Source organism: Choristoneura fumiferana, chromosome 4, assembly GCF_025370935.1.
Source record: "Choristoneura fumiferana chromosome 4, NRCan_CFum_1, whole genome shotgun sequence".
Lineage (NCBI taxonomy): Eukaryota > Metazoa > Arthropoda > Insecta > Lepidoptera > Tortricidae > Choristoneura > Choristoneura fumiferana.
This window is the reverse complement of record NC_133475.1, coordinates 10,276,215-10,296,976: the sequence shown is the minus strand read 5'-3', so window position 1 is coordinate 10,296,976 and position 20,762 is coordinate 10,276,215. Positions and strand designations below refer to the sequence as shown.

Below are 20,762 nucleotides of genomic sequence, written 5' to 3'. Positions count from 1 at the left end.
TCTGTTTGCGTAATTTTATGTTCAAGTTCAATTCAATATCCTAATTACATTCGCACTCTGATGTTAAGTCTGTTTATAAAATAAATGTTTGTTGTGGGTATAGACGTAAGATTTTATTTTACACGTACCTACATTACTACTGATCATTTTAGTGACTGTTATTTATAGTCCTGGAAATATGAATTGACCATCTGTAATCTTCACTAAGTTCTTTTTATCAATATCAAACAAAAGCAAGTCGACTTTCAAAGCCAATGGCAAGTTACCAATTCATATTTCCTGAACTATACCTATCAAGGTACTCAGCATTAATGGATGAAAGTGTCTTACTGAGCATTTGTCTGACACCATTAAATAATGCAATGGCCAAATGCCTTGTATTTTTTGCGCCTGCTACTTCCTTACTACCCTCATGCATATTTTATGATATCGCATGTATGTAATAATGTCTTCCACTTCTTCATGCGTCCTCCCTCGTGCGTCTAGCCGAGGACAGGGCGCAATGGCGCTCTTTGGTTCTAATCTAATCTTTGGACTGCTAACTATAGGCTGATGATGATGATGATGATGATGACTTCTTCATGGTAAAACAGTTTTATTTCAAAATTATTTTTAGCGCACCTATTCTAATTCTGCATCGACGATATGCGGGTAGGAAAGGCTACTATTCAATCAAATACAATACAAGGACTCGTTATTGTTTTTAATGTTTATTTGGATACAAACGGTGCAATATGGCTGATTACAAATGAAAACTTAGATAATACACCAACCAGTAAAGTTATCACAGGTTATTATTACATATTACTAACTTTAGGATTAAAGTAAGAACTAATAAAGTAAAGTAATAATTTAAAAATGTGACATTACTTTAAAAGACTATGGATACCTGTATACCTATATTGTACTGTACAGTTTTACAAAATATTTTGGATTCAAAAGTAAGTATTATACCTAGAATGTACCTACACTTCATAGAAAACCTTACAGATAAACATGGTTACAGGCACATAAAAAATATATATACCTTAATCTTGTGTATCTATTGATATATAGATAGTCGTATACTTACCTATTTTACTTTACATTAATTTTTCACTAATAAAGTTGCAGGTAGATTAAGCTAGTTCAATTAAAATATTATGTACTTAACGTTTTTTATTTTTCCAGCAGCATTACCAGTGAAATTTACCGCGAACTTTCAAGAGCTTGAAAATGCGACGATATTAATACCGTTTAATGAATGAACAATAATTTCCATTCCGAGTTTTAGGTATTGATTTTTAATTTGCGCTGTTAAATCAAGATTGCGCAATCTGATTATAAATGGCGTAAGGGCGTGGGGTCGTGCAGCACTACATTAAACATAAGCTGACGTCAAGGGTTTATGGTGGTTGTGAAAAACCGACAGCTTAGAACAGGTCCCAGCGGTATGTATATCTTAATAGTGTTTATCAAGTTTATTTAAAGAAGGATTCCTGTCAATTTGACTAACCAATATTTATTTATTCTAACCAGTCTTTATTTTTCTTCTCTGACGTTTAAAAATTAAAATTGAAACGTTTATTCTGTAAGTAGGACTCATAAGACCTCTCAGTACTTTCGGAAAGGCCACCGAGAATAATGCGTCGTAAGAAAATTGGACGAAAGTATTTTTTTTTTCAAAACATATTTATATTTTCATCTATCTATGAAAGTTAATAAAACTAATTGTTAGTAAATTAAAAAATGTAAATTAAAAATTAAAATAATGTGAACGAATAAATAACGTTTTCTTGGGTGAGTTCTTTTAAGTTTAAATTTCCATTTATTTTTAAAATTTATTATCCTCCTAACGCCAAGAGTCCTTTATAAAGGACTTATTGCCATTTTAAATCAAACTCTATCGTAAATGACATAAAGTTTGATGTTCATAAATTAAAAATTTTACTTGGGCGTTAGGACGTTATCGCATCACATCACCAATATTAAATTATTACTTAGTGGTTGCCTACCAGCTGCCATTAGGTACCTATTTGTCTACCTTGAAAAATGAACGTGTAATTCCGAATTCTCAAACTAATTCAGCTTATTCCATCAGAGTGTTTTGTCGCATTTATAACGTCTAATGATTCGCCTTATTATATTATTACGTAAAATATGAGGGTCTATGCTGCCCGCGGACATGTTCCGCTTCCCCGAACATCTTGCTAATTGCTTCTATTGTGTACGAAACTAACTTAACCGAACAAAATAATCACAGCCATTCAACCATTGTATTAAACTGAATACATAAACACTTGCGTATACAGGATTTAAATAAATAAGGTTATCCAATTAGGCAAACACTGTAATTTTGTTAGAGAGAGATAACAGTCGCTAACTTTGTACGGTGAAGGTTAGTTAGACGGTCAATATTTATCGGTTAATTTGATATGAGATACTAGGTTACGACTTACGATATTGGTGACAGACAATGTTCTTATAAAAAAACGGAAATAGGCTAAAATCAAAAAAACACGCTTTAACCCTTAACCACCTACGTGCGGTCTCTCAGACCTTAGCAGATTTAAAAATCATAATAATTCGATGCAATCGCGGCGCACAAACTTCTAGTGACCTTGTACCTTTTCCGGGGGTCAATCAATGGCCGCCATGTGGTCGACAAGTTTGGATGTGTATTCCTTTGAATTAAGTGAACATAATACTGGCGACAACGGTCTCAGAGACCGTAGGTAGGTGGCTGCGTAATATTCTTACGTGGTCTCCCAGACCGAACGCAGGTGGTTGTGTGTGTTTTATTTGTTAACATTTTTATTATAATTAAAAGATATACATTTTTATTTTTTAGTAAAACATGCTTCCTAGTAACATAGTCACAAAATGTGGTTAAAATAAGTGACATCATTGAATGCAAGAGACTAATTTTTCTCGAATGTTCGAAAAATTATTATCGATTGCCGACAAAAATGGTTGTTTTGAGGGTTTTCAATTTGATAAAAATAAAATTTTCCTGTAAAATTAAATCAGTTAAATAACTTGGTTGATCATTCAATTTGATGAAACTTTAATAATAATCTTTATATTATGTTCTTATTTTTTGAGATCTCATATCCCCTTCGGGTAAGTAATTTTACAGTAAAGATAGGAGAAGTACTGAAATGTGTTAAGTTTTGAAAAAATCTATTGATTTATTTTGTAATGTTTATTGCAAATAAATAGCATAGACTATTACAATTTAATTTATTACTTTTTTAATAAATTTAAACTAAATTTCTATAATTATTGCATATCCTTTAAAACTAGAGGTCTCCTAGACCGCTCATAAGTGGTTGTGTTTTTAAAACAGGACGTAGGTATACGTAGTTAAGGGTTAATGGTAAACCTCTCTGTGTCTGTGTTCCCTGATCGCTACAATCGAGCCATCTTCAAATCTAGGGTGGATGGCCATTTATTTAGGCAAGCGTGCTCCATCTTAGTCCTCATCTTCAAATCTGGGATGAATAGGCATTCATCAGGCAAGCGTGCTCCATCTTAGTCCACATCTTCAAATCTGGGATGAATAGGCATTTATTAGGCAAGCGTGCTCCATCTTAGTCCTCATCTTCAAATCTCGGATGAATAGGCATTCATCAGGCAAGCGTGCTCCATCTTAGTCCACATCTTCAAATCTGGGATGAATAGGCATTTATTACGCAAGCGTGCTCCATCTTAGTCCACATCTTCAAATCTGGGATGAATAGGCATTTATTAGGCAAGCGTGCTCCATCTTAGTCCACATCTTCAAATCTGGGATGAATAGGCATTTATTACGCAAGCGTGCTCCATCTTAGTCCACATCTTCAAATCTGGGATGAATAGGCATTTATTAGGCAAGCGTGCTCCATCTTAGTCCACATCTTCAAATCTGGGATGAATAGGCATTTATTAGGCAAGCGTGCTCCATCTTAGTCCAGATCTTCAAATCTGGGATGAATAGGCATTCATTAGGCAAGCGTGCTCCTTCTTAGTCCACATCTTCGCTTACCATCACGCGTGATTGTGTTCAAGCGCAAGCCTTTTTCTGTTTAAGTAAATAAATAAAAACTGCATGACGAAAATGAGCCCTGGTCAAAGTGCACCTAAAGGCCATTTTAACAAGCCCAAGCACAGCTAGCTTACGTTGCTCTGTATTAAAGTGCTAGTGTCTGCTTTACTGCTCCCTTATCTGACCCTGAATACCGTTTTTGCTGAAAGTGTGTACTAGCTACTAGCCTATTTTGATCATGAAACTACCGTGAGACTCACTCATATTAAATATATATATTGCTCCGAAGACGAAGGGCTACGGACGGATTAGCTAGAAACGTATCGAGCTAAACTCGATTTAAGACGTGAGTTATCTGGGTCAATATATTTAATATAGCTACTAGCCTAGTTCTGTTTTAGAGTTCCTAGCTTCCGGGTTCATCATCAGATCAGTTCGATAGTACCATATTATTTGTATTGTTAAGTTTCGTGTCTATATCACAATAGAAAGTACACACGTAAAATCAAGTTCAAAGATTCCGTTACATTCATAGTTTTTTTTTTATTCTACTGTATGGAAAGCAAGCAAGTGGGTCTCCTGATGGCAAGAAATCACCACCGCCCATAAACATCTGCAACACCAGGGGTATTGCAGATGCGTTGCACACCTTGAGGCCTAAGATGGGATACCTCAAGTGACAGTAATTTCACCGGCTGTATAACTCTCCACGCCGAAACATAACAGTGCAAGCACTGCTGCTTCACGGCAGGATTAGCGAGTAAGATGGTGGTAGCAATCCGGTCGGACCTTGCACAAGGTCCTACCATCTGCAACATTCATAGATAGATAGATTAGTTACAGGTGAAGCTTGAGTGCAGCATGAGTGTGTAGAAAAACCGTGGTAGTGTTTGTAGTGGTTATGGCCTCTCACGCTGAGATAATATTTTTTAGAAATTTATGAAGTAATTCAATGGTGTGAAGTTTCAACCCGTACTGGGATCGCATGGGAACTACAGCCCTCTGAGAGGTCTTCAGACAGGAGGCCTGTGCCTACACTGGAACGTGTAGTAGGCCGGGGTTGATGATTGGTATTAGTTACATTTTAGACCGCTAATTTTCACAAAACCTATCTATCTATGTGTCTTCCTATAAGTCCTTCCAATAAGGCAAGTTTAAAAGTTGTTATCTCCCATCGATACATAAGTACCACCTATATTCACGTAGAAGCTGCGTTGATTCTCACACGTTCGATTAAAATCGTCGCTTGCGCAAACATCTCGATCAACATCATAATGGTTAACGTCCCTACAGGTACACAATCAAAACGCAGATAGAGCCCAACTCCGTAAGCGTAAAGTTCGTGGAAAGGACAAACAAAGAGGGGCTTCTAAGTTACACTCTTGACAACGAAACTTTAATTAAGTAATTGAAATGTTTATGATGTTAACCGTTGGGGAATATTACGAGTATTTTGATAATATTACACAGCCAGGGATGCTATAATGGAATATAAATTGAAATTACCGTTTCGCTCTTCAAGTTTTGTCTTAAGAAAACGTTTTCTTACGTACGTATTTGTGAAGCTAAAAACTCTGAGATTGTGTTGAATAAGCATCAATAGCATCGTGTTTCCTTTGTTAATTAACCGTCTGAATACGTTAATTAGAACAGTAAGGGACGTAAAAGAACGCCATACATTTTTTTACCGATTCCAAGAAAATGGCATCGGGAACCTACAAGTACCTATTGCTTTAGTTTACACCAAAGTTAGTCTACATGCACAGTTAAAGCACATTTTATCCGACAATGCGCGAACTCATGACAACCTTAATGCAAATGAATTGGTGTGTAAGTGCACTGCAGATGTTGGCAGCTGGAGTTTAAAGTAATCAACTCGCGTCGCACCTCACGGCATCTGGGCAGGCGACCTTCTATAGTGAACAATGTGACGGTCTTTATACCTACGTCTATTTCAGTGCAGTTGGATGGTGGGCTATATTACTTAATTTGATTTGGCAAATATGTTTCGGGTTAGTGTAAGGTTCTTCATTCTGTTGCTAAGTAAGATGGTGCTTTAGGAATTTGAGAATTGTTTCAGGGTATCAAAATGTCTTGCAAACGATAGCAGATGGATGAAATTTTACCCGATATATAGAAAAAGCATTCCTACCAATTTTAATGACATGATTACGAGTAGACAAGACGCTTGATAGATTCGTCGAAATGTCGGTAGCTTATAATAAGGTAAACATCCCATAGCAATTGTGTAATGTAAGTGGCCCTTGAATCATAAACAATTTAATCTGATTTTCCACTTATTTACCTATTTTTTTTTTAATTGTCTAGAGCTTTTAATCTTTATTTCTATAAATTTTAAGAAACTATACGTAGCGGTTTTAAAACGCTATTTTTTTCTTACGTTTCTCTCCAAGTCACTCGACTTCGATTAATCTCATTATAAATTGCAAAAGTAACGGGTTTCAAAATGGCGTTCTCTATTTTATTTTTGCTGACATGTTGAAGTTGCTATCTTACGAACAGAAGGCGTTGCTCGTGCAAACTTCCATTGTGATATTAAGAGAGAACTAACCCACTAATACTCAACACCAAATTCATATCATGATTATAGAAAATCGTCTGCGTATAAGTATACAGTTCCCTATACAAAATCATATACAATATAATACAATGACTCTTTGTCAAGTACCATTACAGTAATAAGAATGGAAATAATGGAGAAAATTTACAAGGTACCTAACTTATTATGGCATTATGGCATGATCTCTTTCAGGCTATACCTTTACAAAAAAATTAAAAATTAGAGCAGGTGGTGCATGAAGCGTATATTAGAGCAGTAATATCATACAAAAAAAAAATCATTTATTCAGTAAATAGGCCGCAATGGGCACTTTTACACGTCATTTTTTAAACTACCAGCGCTTTCAGAAAGACCATCATTGCCAAGAAGAATGCGCCGCAAGAAACTTGGCAGAAAGTCATTTTTTCAACATAAAATAATTACAAATAAAATACTTAAAACTACAGCATACAATTAAATAAAAGAAAATACAAAATAATAATAATAATAATACAGAGATGTATAGGGTTCCTTAGTTACAAAACTAAACACTAACTATTATCTACGTTCAGTGGAAGTGTAGACTGCTTCAACCGTCATAAATTAAAAAAAAAATACATTTCAGGTCAAGTATATTTTTTTTGATTTTTTTCATTTTGAGAAGATGAATAAAGTATTGAAGCTTAATTGGTGCCAGGTATTGTAAAACCAACCTCATTTCCATAAACCTGTAGGCACTTTACCCTCTTTGCTGCGATACACCTCGCATTTGCATAAGTTAAATATTTTATAAAGCTCTCAATTGAAAACAATTTTACCAAGTAACATTATTCACATAAATAAAGATATTCTATCTGTCGGTACAGAAGAGTTCCATTACGTTTGTCTAGCGACACTATCCGAAAGCGACTCGATCGGCAGAGCTAAATTAGGATTGACGTCGACAGGTTTTGTAAAAGCATTGCACTGTTGAATTATTAAGGCAGCTCCGGCTGGCTCTATATTCGTACTGTGGGCAGCCGTCAGTAGGCATGTACGTATATATATAGCAACGTAGGTAATAGTCCGTTTACAGAAGCAGCTCATTTTCAATTCTGACACCCGGATAAAGTGGTCGGAATATACCCGCAGTCGGCGATTAAAAAAAATCCTCTGTTGCCTTTTACCTAACCGATTTCATTTATTTATTTAATAAATATTTAAGTACTAGGTTTTCACGCCGCTACTCTAGTGATAAACGCGATACTCTATGCTTAGGAGTTACCATTTCATCTGATAACAAAATGTAGTTATTTAACCTATGTCGTAGATTTATGGGGTGATTACAATTAGCATCGCCGTCTGATAAATCAGACCTAAATGTGACAAACGTCAACGATGAATCAGTAATTAATAAGGCAGCAGCTAACACTGTAGCGTGTTTCAAACTATTCCTTCGAATATCGAGATTGGAGCTTATTGAGAGAGCAAAAGTTCGAAAGCAATTTCGTGAAAATTTAATGCTCTCGAAAACTTAGAATGAGGAGTTTGCGAAATGAAGCGAACACTGAGCATAGCTAATTTGTTACGAATTTTGAATGAGGTCCACCAAAGCGGCTGTAAAGGTTTTTTTGTATTAAAATCTTTAAGAACTTTTGTAATTGCTTCTTAAGCCTGCCTTCCATTACAGTCAGAATGAAGGTGACAGGAGAAGAAATTACTGCTGTAAAGGTAAGAATACAAATCCTGCGAAAAAAAGACTTTTATTTTTACAAGTAATAGTTCAGTTTTTGGGATTGTAAATTATGTAGAAATACTTTTTTTTGCTATTGATATTTGACTGCCATTACATTGCATTACACGATATCTGTAATCTTTGTACTCTCCAATGGGACAAAACCTTTTAATGGATCCATTTGTAGTAAATAATTATATGATTGTGTTTTGGCGTGACCATTGTTAATTATAATTATCTAGCTAGGTGGTAGTAATGATTTTGTAACAATGGTTGGATTACAAAATATTCAATAGTATTCGCTTTCGGAATCGAAATATCGTTCATTGTTAAGTAGATTTTAATTATCTGTATATTACACCGAAATAATGACACAACTGAAGAGATATTTATTAAAATAAATGAAATAATGGAAAACAGTAATAATGGAAATATTTAAATAAGACTAATTTAAAAATATTAATAAACGTAAAACAAACTAATAACTAAACTATAACTAAAAGAAATTTGAAAAAGTATCCCCCCGCGGCATGGACCCAAAGATGCTGGCAGCATTTCCTCGCTGTATAGCAATGCTGATACGTTGTGCGAGGAAGCTGCCGGCTCTACAGTCCCCTGTGGTACCCGTGAGACGTTTGGAAGAATTAGAACAGTACCACTAGAATACTGTATTCATTGAAATGAAATGATATCTTTTATTGCATGACCACATTAATTTTCCGCAGATTTATTTAGACTGAGATTTGTCAAAATTAAACAGACAAACACCGACCGCGGGATTACAAAATCAGAAGCCACTCGTAAATTAAGTTTTTTTTTTTACTTTTGTACTGCGAAGAGCAATTCTTCGAACTAGTTTAATGAAATAGTTATACCATTATACATGTTCCCAAGCGTAATTTAAACTTGCCGCCCTAAAAGCGTATGAAGATAGTTTTTACCTCTTTATTTACGCTTCAGTCATATAAAGTAAATAAAGAATCTCCAAGTGTTTTATGGCATCAAGAACGAATTTGTGAAATTTTACGAGTTCGCTCGTAGTTCCGATATCCGGCCTTAGAGATGTGATTACGACGGGAGCCTGCAGGGGTGAGGTCGCCCTCAAAAGGTAAAACAAACTAATTACCCGTTTAGACTATTTGCTCAGGCATCGCGATTGTTTCGTCGCCGCAGGGTATTCACCGAACGGGCTAAAGCGAACATTGCCGGTTACCTAGACGCTACCTACCTTGGAAATGTAAATTAATATTCCATTCGCGAATGTTTAAATACAAATTGAAACAGATATGACATGAATTTAATAACACATCGTGGTACGCGAGAGTTGCGGGGATAAGTGAGTTTTGTTTTTGTGAAACTTCTATTTTTGTTTATATATTTCTAATATTTTTTGGAAAGCAAACTTAGTAATATAATTTTCGAAAACATTTTAAACGTAACCTACGATGGAACTCATTGTAATGAAAAAGTGTCCATAGGAAAGTAGGCCAAAGTGGCTCTTGAGAACCGAATACCAAATTTAGTTTGAGAGCGGCCAGGAGTCGGAGCTGCTTCTATCGAGCCGCACACATATAGAAACCACTCTGCATAATGGGCCGTCAAAACGAAGTTACAGGCTGATTGTTTTGACATGACAGCTCGTATAACTCATAACTGAACATAAGTTTCCTTCCCCCGGGAATAATTATCGTTACGGCGGGTTTTATGAAAATTTATATCCAACATTCATTTCTTGGGCGGTTTAATAATGCTTGATGTTTGGCCATGCAATATAACAGGATAACTTCCGTCTGCGGAGGTATTTCAGCCACGTGGGTAGTTTGCCGGCAGGTAGGCTCTGTCCCTCTTGCTCTGAAGTGGTTTTGATGAAGAGCAAGAGGGCAGGCATAAATCTCACCGCCATGAATCAATAAGCTGGTTCACTCACACAGCGCCGGTGGTTGAGTGTTGTTACGTCACACAGCCTAGGTACCTACCCGCAGACGATATTTTGACGGGAAGCTGGCGCGCTGTTTAGAAATTACACGCGGCAGGCGAGCGCCTCGGCAAGGAACTGCCTATTAATTGTATGGATTTTCAGTTCAAATAAATTGCTCTCTGATTTATTACTTCTCGTTAACGGTGAAACTCATGCTGGGAAGCTGTTCTACGTAGGAAAATGACAACAGAACTCTTAGTTTACTGAGTTTGGTTTAGGCGTACAAAAATATTATGTGAAAATCGGCTGTCCGTACTGAATGTTCCGTACAAATTTAAAAACATACCAAAAATAAGTTAGTAGGTAGGTAACTTTTAATGACGTAAATTTAGATAATCAATTTTACATCAGCTCAAACATATTACAGACACGCACTCACTTCTAAGCAAAAGGTCTTGACAGATATTTATACAGGCGGGCAACAAACTGTAGTATTTAAAGGATCCTTTTGCGTTTAATGGTTTTTGAGTTTGGTTATACATAGAGAGCGTCGTTTCAAGCTGTCTGTGGGTCTTCGATGACATACAGGGATTTTGTGATTCTATTCTACTTAAATAATTATTAATTTGTTTTTTATTAATCTTGACGCTCACTTTCTATGTCGAATGACTCAGTGGGGCATAACTATGATTTCCGCCTTGAAAAGTGTTGAGGTAGGTTACGCAATGCTGCACGTGTATTACATGGAACTATGTGTCTGGAGCGTGAGTACCTATTAGGTATTAAAGCTAGCTACTTTTGTGGTAATGGATTGTAATTTATTAGAACGCCATCTATAGAATGTAGAGTTTACGTCCACTCGTAGGGCTTAAATGGTTTTTAAACAAAAAAGATTGTTAGATTCCCGCGTTTTTTTTAAATCTTAGGTTTCGTTTACCAATAACAGTACTGCTAATAAAAACAGACATTAGTTAGTAAAGGTCATATAATCTAGTAGGCGCAAAGTACCTACCTATGATGAAAAATACTTACAGGGGTGGATTTGAATTATGATAAGTTTGGCTTATATGTACATTATAAATTATAACATTGCTAAACCTTATATAATTGTTGACAATTATAACAAGCGAGTATCAGTAGCAGTTACACGCAAGTTATTATTACACGCATTTTTTTCACGCAAAGTTTCTTAGAAGGAAAATTTTGGCAAAATTTTTGCCAAGCTTAAACGTAGGCGAACGCTTTATTGCTCTGTCTCTTTCGGTCGTTTGAAATATGTCAAACCGTCCGTGGCATTTTTAGGATTCTGTACCCAAAGGGTGCCAACGGGACCCTATTATTGAGACTTCGCTGTCTGTTTGTCTGTCTGTCCGTCCGTCTGTAACAAGGCTCTATCTCTTGAGGCGTAATAACTAGACACTTGAAATTTTCACAGATTATATATTACTGTGGCTGCTATAACAACAAATACTAAAAACCGGAGAGCGTGTCGGACACGCCCAAAATAGGGCTCCGTAGCCATTACGAAAAAATTAAGTAATACTTTTCTAAGGATTTCGTATTTTATACGGAATCTTCGAAGTTTAGGTATATATATACCTTAGTCTGCTATTTACTCATAAACTACTAATAATTGGGGGACGCACGATTTTAATGAAACTTTGCACTTTAAAAATGAATATTTCGCAAACAAATCACTGAATCGAAAAATTGTCTTAGCAAACCCCTAATGGTTTTAAAAGACCAATCCAACTATAGGGTTGGATCAGAAAAAAAATCACCCTCACTTTGCGTCTATAGGAGGTACCTACCCTAAAAAAAGTTTTTTTGATTTTTTTATTATATACTATTTTGTCGGCATAGTTTACATATATATCCGTGCAAAATTACAGCTTTCTAGCATTGATAGTCCCTGAGCAAAGCCGCGGACGAACAGACAGACAGACAGACAGACATGGCGAAACTATAAGGGTTCCGTTTTTGCGATTTTGGCTCCGGAACCCTAAAAATGAAAGGGGGGTCGTCATACAAGAAACGTGTTTTTTTCAGCGTTTTTTTGGTTGCTAGACGTTGTTATTCGTTGCTAGGCGCTGACAGGTAAGGTGACCCGACAGTTGCTAGGGGCTAGTTGATTCGTCTTGACAAGTACTTTGGTAATCAGGGGCAAAAAGTACAGTCAGCAAAAACCACACTGCAGCTCTGGTTACAGGGCTACGGCACATGCTGAGCTGAGTCCTTTTGGCATCACACTACAGCGCAACGTCTCTAATTTTTCTTTCTTCTTCTATTTATGTTTTTATTATGTTTTTGTTGTGATATAATGTGTTTTTATGTCAATAAATGTTGTGAATTTGAGTATGAAAAAAAGCTTAAACTAAAATTAAGCTTTATTATAATATTTAACATAAACTTACGGAGGTACAGAACCCTTCATGTACTAGTCCGACTTGCACTTGAACTATTTTTGTTTACTGTGGAAAAGCAACACATAAAGTAATCGGCTACTTTGAGGAATATGATTATAGGCAAGTTGACTGTATTTATCTAACAGCTGAAAAGTATAAAAGGACGCGGTGACCATTTTTGATTCATTGGAATAAACAAATAAATTATTTACACTTGACTGTGCCTGCCCTTTAAGCAGCCAATTCCCTTGATCGTAAATAAAAGTAAACGCACTTTAAAAAAATGAGTCCCTAATGTAAAATTAAAGAGCTGAATAAAATATCTATTACGAAAACCTCTCAGATTGTTCGCTAAACAAACTTGAGAGCGGTTTTAAAATGTATGGCAACGGCGAAACCGCGCGCAACGTATTTTCATCACGTTTCGCCTGTTTGAAATATTCAACAGCATCGATTATCGGCTCACTTTGTACAAAAATGCTTTTTTATTCAATTTCCAATACACACTTTCAAGTTCTAAAATTCCGTGCAGCGGAAAAATTTGGCCTGTCGCGATGAAACCGGAATAAAAAAAGGTATTCCGAAGGATGTTGAATGCGTTGTACCTATCTACATGAACTGAACACTTTTTACTATCTAGTAACATAACGTGCATCTCTCAAGGGGTAGATTTTTCAAATCACATCTGTGAAAATATCATTCAAAAAGAGTAAAAAAATTAGGTACGGTCAAGAGCATGAATATATATACGTTACGAGACGTCAAAATATGTATACACCTTTATGCCACTAAACATAAGGTGGATGTATATATATTTTGACGCTATGGCTGTATATATATTTTTTGGGGCCCACTCAGCATCTACATGTACATGGCATGCATGTGCATGTTAATGGCGTACATTTTCTTTCTTCTCTTTTCTCAATGGGCCGGCAACGCATCTGTAACTCAACTTATGTTATGGGTGTCCAAAGGTGGCGGTGATTACATTTCATCAGGTGACCCGCCTAAAAAATTGTTTAGGAGCCGGGCTCCGCTAACACTGGATATTCATAAATATCTACAAATTTGTACGGAACCCTCGGTGCACGATTCTGACTAGCAGTAGGTTAGTTTTTTTAAATATCTCGCATCCAGTCTCTTTTTGTTTCCAACTTATTATCTGTCATTATTGGGTTGACTCTATTAAACTGCCTATGCTTAATCGTAATCAAATAATTTTGTGGAATTCCTTCAGGATAGGGAAATATTGTTTTTTATTAATTTGCTTACCTAATTAAAATCAGGCTTCGTCAACGTATTACTTCGTTGTTAATCAAGAAATGAAACGGAATCTTCAAGAAACCATAAGAACTAACGGTTTATGAAAATATAGGTACGAATACAATAATACACTTGTTTTTAACGTTTTTAATTTACTATCTTCGCTTACTTAAATTAACTTTGTCGGCCAGAACAATACACTATGACGAAAAATTATGAAAAATCACGTCTTTAATTTTCACTTTCATGAAAACTTTAAAAAAAACGTCTCAAATTGTTCAATATTTCAGTTCATAACTAATTGTAATTAATAGACAAGTAAAAATAAAAATAGTCCTTTCTTCATAAACAACAGAGAATCACATTTTTGACTTTAATTCCTTGAACATGGCGACAAAAAAAAAATTGTTTCTTTCGTCAATTTTCTTCTCATACTTATCGTATTCTAATACCTTCATAGCTTCATTCTGCTGATTTGAAACTTGTTTGTATAAACATGTTAGCAAGGGACATGACACCCACGGGTTGAAATGAGCTCGTTACCACGCCATAGACGGACGAGTGGTCTCATAAGACTGGCCTGCGCGAGTGCTTGACAAATGACTACTCGTATTCTGCCAGCGAGCGTAGACGAGATGTGTGCAAGCGTCGTTAGACAACGCGAACGAAATTTTATCCAACTTTTATGCGTGGGAGCGATGGAATTTTACTCGCAGCCTCCAGTGTTTACAATGGTAGGTGTCTGTTAAAACTTTCAAGGCGTGCATTCGAAACTTGATGCTGCTGATGATTAGCCCAGGTTACGCTTTATGACTAAATCCCAAAATTTATCTTAACAAGACAAAAGTTTTGATGAAAAAACTACAGAAACATAGTTTTGCTTCTTCTTCTCTTTTGAATGCTTGGTGTTTATTTCTTTTAATTCGTTGGCTATTGTTTAAAATTAAGTAATATGCTATATATTGTTTCCTAAGTTCCTAACTTATAGTATAAGTATATAATAAGTTAAGTATAAGTCAGCATTAATAAGCGATCTGCTTATGTTTAAACTGCATGCTGTGTTTGCCTGTTATTGGGTCAATATTCTTCCAATTGTTATACCTATGTTTGTACTGCATGTTTTACGGTATGTTACCTGTTGGCAAACCTAAATAAATAAATAAATAAATTATTAGTTTAAGATATGTTGCTAAAATCATTTACGGGAATACTGGATAGGGTAGGGTAGGGTAGGTGACAGGATTTCGGTTTTTCTTTTGTTTCTTTTCTTTTGTACAACAGAGAGTTTACATACATACATAGATACCATTTTGATTAGAAGCATATTAAATTCTATGTTATGTTATGCACTATTGTCTAATTATATGCACTAGCAGTGCTTTATTTACCCGCCGCGCCGTAGTTCGAATAGGTATTAACGTAATTATATACGAATAAAGCAAACATTTGGACGAATCCTGCCAAGCGTACTGCCAGCATAACAAACCCTATTGTCCAAGTTTTTGTTGCTGGCCATTTACAAAGCAAGTGCAAGTTGGTAACGGCATTCGGTTTACTAGGTACGAATACACACCGTGTACCTGTTTCGCTACGAATAATACCAGTACCTACTGGTCACACATCTTGAATGGTGTTACGCTGTGAAACTATCAAATAGAAGATAATAAATATTAGAAGTTATTTCGGAGTGCCTAAATTAATTTGAAACTTTTTTCTTAGAGGCGTTATAAAATTGGATTGGCTTGTCCAAATTCAAACTGATTGTATAAAGCAAAAAGTAATTGAACGCAGATGACAATCGAACTTAAAAAGTAGCCTGTACCACTACCATGAGTTTACAGTGACCGTACTCGATAGCGACGGCGTAAATTATTTGTATGGAGAATTGTACAGCGCCTCTACAAATAAATTACTGCGTCGCTATCGAGTACGGCCATTGTAAACTCATGGTAGTGGTACTGGATCTTCTTTATTTTGTTGCTTGAGACGTTACTGTTGACTTACTTCGACTATTACTGTTGCTACAAATACATACAAATTATTTATTTCGGACTTCAAATCCATAGTCTAGTAGATACAAATTACAATCTTATCGCGATTATTGGTACGGTTATGGTAAGTGGTTGCTACGCTGTCCGTCTGCCTGACACTTTCATGAACCGTAATACAAAGATAGATAGCTGATATTTGTACATAACGTGTATTTCTATTGCTGCTACAACAACAAAGAATAAAAATGAAATTAAATATTAAGGACGGTTACCGTACAAGAAAGATTTTTTTTTCATTGTATCGCTATAAATAACGTTTATACAAACCTCAAACTCGGAATAATAATACAGTTAAACTTACTGCATATAAAAAAATAAAAATTGGTCAAGCTCGGGTCGGTCTTAGGGAAAAATATAACTTTGTAATTATGTCTGTAACCGCCGACTACCTACCTACTTTATGAACTCAGGCAGTCAGTTGAATTCTTAGGGGTTTAGGGAACCCTCAGTGCGCTAGTCCGACTCACACTTGGCCGGTTTTTGCTGCTATCGACATTTATTCCAAACTGTTTAGAATCTGAAAATAAATAAATGTATTTCGTTACCAGGAAACATGTAGGTAGGTGTAAAACGGTTAAGTCCGCAGGGCGAATCATCGGATCCATTCAAACACCGAAATTGGGTTTATCCTCAAAATCGGGATTTCAATCAGCAAGTATAGAGTGCCAAATGTCACCGTCAAGTCAATCAGAGTAAATTGAACATGGGTACCAGTGTCACAGCTCAAAGAGGAGAGCGGAATGCACGCACCACTGCCTAGTAATTGAATTTTACTTCAATACTTCTATTGAGCGCACGTTGTAACTTAATCAAATGATTCAGCGTTGATATTAAATTTTAATTGCAATTAAGCTCCGCTCGAGTCTCACTGGCAATGTTTACGAATATTAAATAACGTATTAGGAAACGTTCTTTTGACTACAATAACGTATTTTCCGAAAAGTGTTGATTGCTTATGAGAACTTAGTCTGTTTTGAAAGCAGAGCTTTATTTTTAGTAAACAATAACAATTATTGGTTTTAAAGGATTATAATTAAGCTAAACTGGTTTCCTTAACTAATGGACTTATTTTTGCTACTTTTGCTATGCTTTCCTTTAATAAATCTACAAATTGCAGAACTACGTTTTATTTTCATGACAATTCTTAGCGATGTAATCGTATAAGATTGAAGTAAATGGGCACTCAAAACACGTAGATACACTATCGCAGCTCAGCTGGCAAAGAATTTCATTGCACTTTAACCTTAAGACTCTGTTTATACAAAGAACGTCACTTGTTTATAAATTTAGTCATAGAATATACATTATTATGACTACTAGAAACCAATTAGTATTTTTCAATCACAACTCTACAAGTTGTGTTCTAAAAAGAAATGGCGAAGTAGAACCATATTTCCAGCGATAAATCAGCACTTCTTTCTGTCAAACGGAAGTGAAGGAGATAGTGACAACGTTAGACAATTGTGTATCAAAGTTAACGAATTGCTGCCGCATTTGACAATGTACAGATATATTTTGAACTGTTCAGCTACAACGAAAAGCTTAACGTTACCTAATTCTGGAAAGAAGAGATGGCTAGAGAAAATGACAATAGACATGACAAACAAAAACATTAAGAAATCCGGAGCAAAGAAACAAGTGTCAGCTAGGTATCTGCCCGAGAGAAAAACCTTGCAATTGTACATTTACTCTTCTTTTGATATATTTGTCATCATTGACGTATGTAAATATTTATTAAGTCTGGCAACACAGACAGACACAGACAGCCTGGTGGGAATCAAGTTGTTACAGGGCCATCGTACTTATCAGTGGACAGCTAGCGATTCCAATTATTTTTTGTTGTAAACACACTACGCGTACTTTTAAAACTAGAAGGACCACTTAACCTAAAAACTCTCAAATGACTTAGATTACTAAGGATTGCAATCCGTACCATAACCTTAGAACCATTAATTTTCGTCGAAACCGTGAGGTAAAGTGGCAGTTGCGGGCGGGACCCTACTCCGGGATATTAACGAAATCACTATTGACTTGATACATTACCTCCTGTCGTTTGATGAGTATTGCCTTTTAAACAAACTTTGTTGGGGACATGCCACGTTTACTGACTTGAGGCGACTCAAAGGACCAGCCCATGTCAGTTCACATCAGGATATGTAACTCCATATGATATACTCCATATAACAAGGGCACTGACACATAGCCGAGCAACAAAATAATATGTGTAATTAATTGCAAATAATTATTAAGAAGTGTTTTTATACCATAGAATTATTGTGCATGATTATGTTCTGTATTTAATTATATCCATTACTTAAATTCAAGTAGATTGTTAGAACGATGTCGCTGAGATTTTATCATCATCTAACAGACAGTACACTTACAATAATTTAAGTTCATTAATCTTCCCTTAATATTAACATTAGTGTACCATTTTGCTATACTCCCACGTAATTGGAAGTATTCAAATATGAATACTTTATGTATTTAACCTCTACTCTGTAGATTGCGAAGTGTAGAGGGTTTTCCCTAAGCGAGGAGCTATAAGATATTTTCAAGTAGTAAAAATGTTGAAAAGTAGGTACCTGCATGAAATGCTGACTTAAAACACTTAATCTTACAAAAAAAAGGAAAATGCACGTTTAAATTCTATATTAAGTATCTGCTTGTTTATATTTTCTGTATACAAAAAGGTTGTGTACTGTGTATTTTTGGGCAATTAATATTACATTTTGATAACGTTTGACTATTTCCTACATATTATTATAAACATATTAAAAATATAGTTAAATTTGTAAACAAAATATAATATCACTTAAATAACGAACATAAAAAGTCTCATCAAAATTAAGAAGACACAAGCTTTTTGTGTTCAAGAATTATAAAGAAAATATAAATGAAAATGTCAGGGACTTATTTTGCATTTGAAATTTTCTACTAGACCAAACTACCCAGAGACAAAGGAAAAATAACTTTATAAAATTCTAACGACGAGCGTAGTGTGTGGCGAGACACACGCTTCTACAATATAATCTTAACTTGCGTCTTTTCCACACAAAACAGCGAAGAGGTTCGGAGCAATGTTCCCCACAACGGATTTTCTTTGTCTATATTATTAAGTTTGATTTTATTTATCAAGTTTTCGTTCACTCGCAGGTTAGATAATTATTTATCCCACTAAAACCCCACTAATATTATAAATGTGAAAGTTTGTAAGTCTGTTTTTTTGTTTGTTATTTCATCACGTCTAAACTCTAAACCGCCTGAATCGTTTTAGCTGATTCTGTATACATACAGATAGTTTGAGTCCCGGAGAAGGACATAGGGTAGTTTTTATCCCGGAAAATTGCATAGTTCACGCGGGATAGCGATAACCGAATTCTACGCGTTTTGAAAGTCGGGGTTTTAGAACACGAATTATCAATAGTAAATGTTTCACACACAACATCCCAGTTTAAAAGTTCAGTAGAAGCATACCTTTTCAGGTGTCATCTTTTTCGCTGATATCATCGACATTTCTTCTTACTCAAAACAATTAAATGTAAATACTTTTTAAAATTAGTCACTGTCCGTAATTATTTTATGTAGAGCAGGAATCATTACAAATAATTAGTTAAATTTGGTAGCCACTTCAAACCAGAGCCATTACTAAAATGAAAGAAAGAGGCCCGTGGGTTGCGTTGCGGACGGGCCGTTTGTTTTCATATTCTATCCCATCTCATTTTGAAACATTCGTTTTAGATCCTTGGATATAATACAGACCCCCCCCCACCCCATCAGAATCTTCATTACAATTTTTGCTCACCTTTTCTAATTTTACAAGCTACTTGTTAAATATCAATCCTCGGCTGCGACTCAGGTAAATTAAAGATTTGGATAAAATAGTACATTTAATGCATATGGTTATACAATCTACTATTTTAAATGTATTATTTTACGGATTTTTGATTGTTGTGCTTATTTAGGACTACGAGTAGGTATACCAAAAGTTTTAAAATTGGAGCTGTTTCTTTTTACATGAAACTGTGACTGTGTTACCATTTTATAAAATTGTTTTTTTATTTGACGTTATATTACGATTTATGGTAAATTCACAAATATTACGCTGTTTGAGATCAATTTATTAACGGCCAAGCACGGCAAAAAAGTAAGTCCAGATGTGGAAAGCAATCCACGTCGGGCAGTGGGTAGCCATAACACTCTGCCCATGACTGGTGAAGGACGGAGCAATTAAAATTGTAATTACGATACGCATCTGTTTCTGATACTTTTCACGTGAGCGGTTAAAAACTGAGTTGCTAATAGGTTTGTTTTCAGTGAAATTACTTCTTGATCCTTAATTAGGGGAAATCGCGGTCATAATTTTAAAGGAAAATGCAATATATACAAACATACCAGTTTCAGGCCAAGCGCATTAAACTCATACTTAAATATTCAGTCTCAATAAAAATATATCAAGTCTCGATTGATATTATGATTTTCTACAAAAAGTAATTAGGTTTTCTAAACTGCCAAGCCTAGGAGGAGAAAGATGTAATAAAGAGGAAATTTAGTTCAAATGTAGCCTGTTCGGGGATTCCATATGCAGCTGCCATGTGCCGTTAATATTTAATACTGTAAGAGTACCTAATTGTTACTCAAACTCACGTATTTCCTCTTTTTTTACTTTGAGCTAATACCAACAACTGCCAAGTCATATGAACCTATGATAGAGCCGTGGAATTTTTTATGTATCTTTCTTTTATTATTTTTAAAAACTGACCTGCCATTGATCTCTGTCTTACCTGAAACAAAAGAAAACAGCAATTTAGAACTTTACATAATAAAAATCCTATTCTACACATT

General features: G+C 35.4%; 1 protein-coding gene across 1 annotated transcript in view; it reads right to left on the bottom strand.

The window, feature by feature from the left end:
* mub (poly(rC)-binding protein mub) overlaps positions 1-20,762 on the bottom strand; it is a 251,124-nt gene that overhangs the window by 142,855 nt on the left and 87,507 nt on the right. The gene's annotated exons all lie outside the window — the stretch shown is intronic.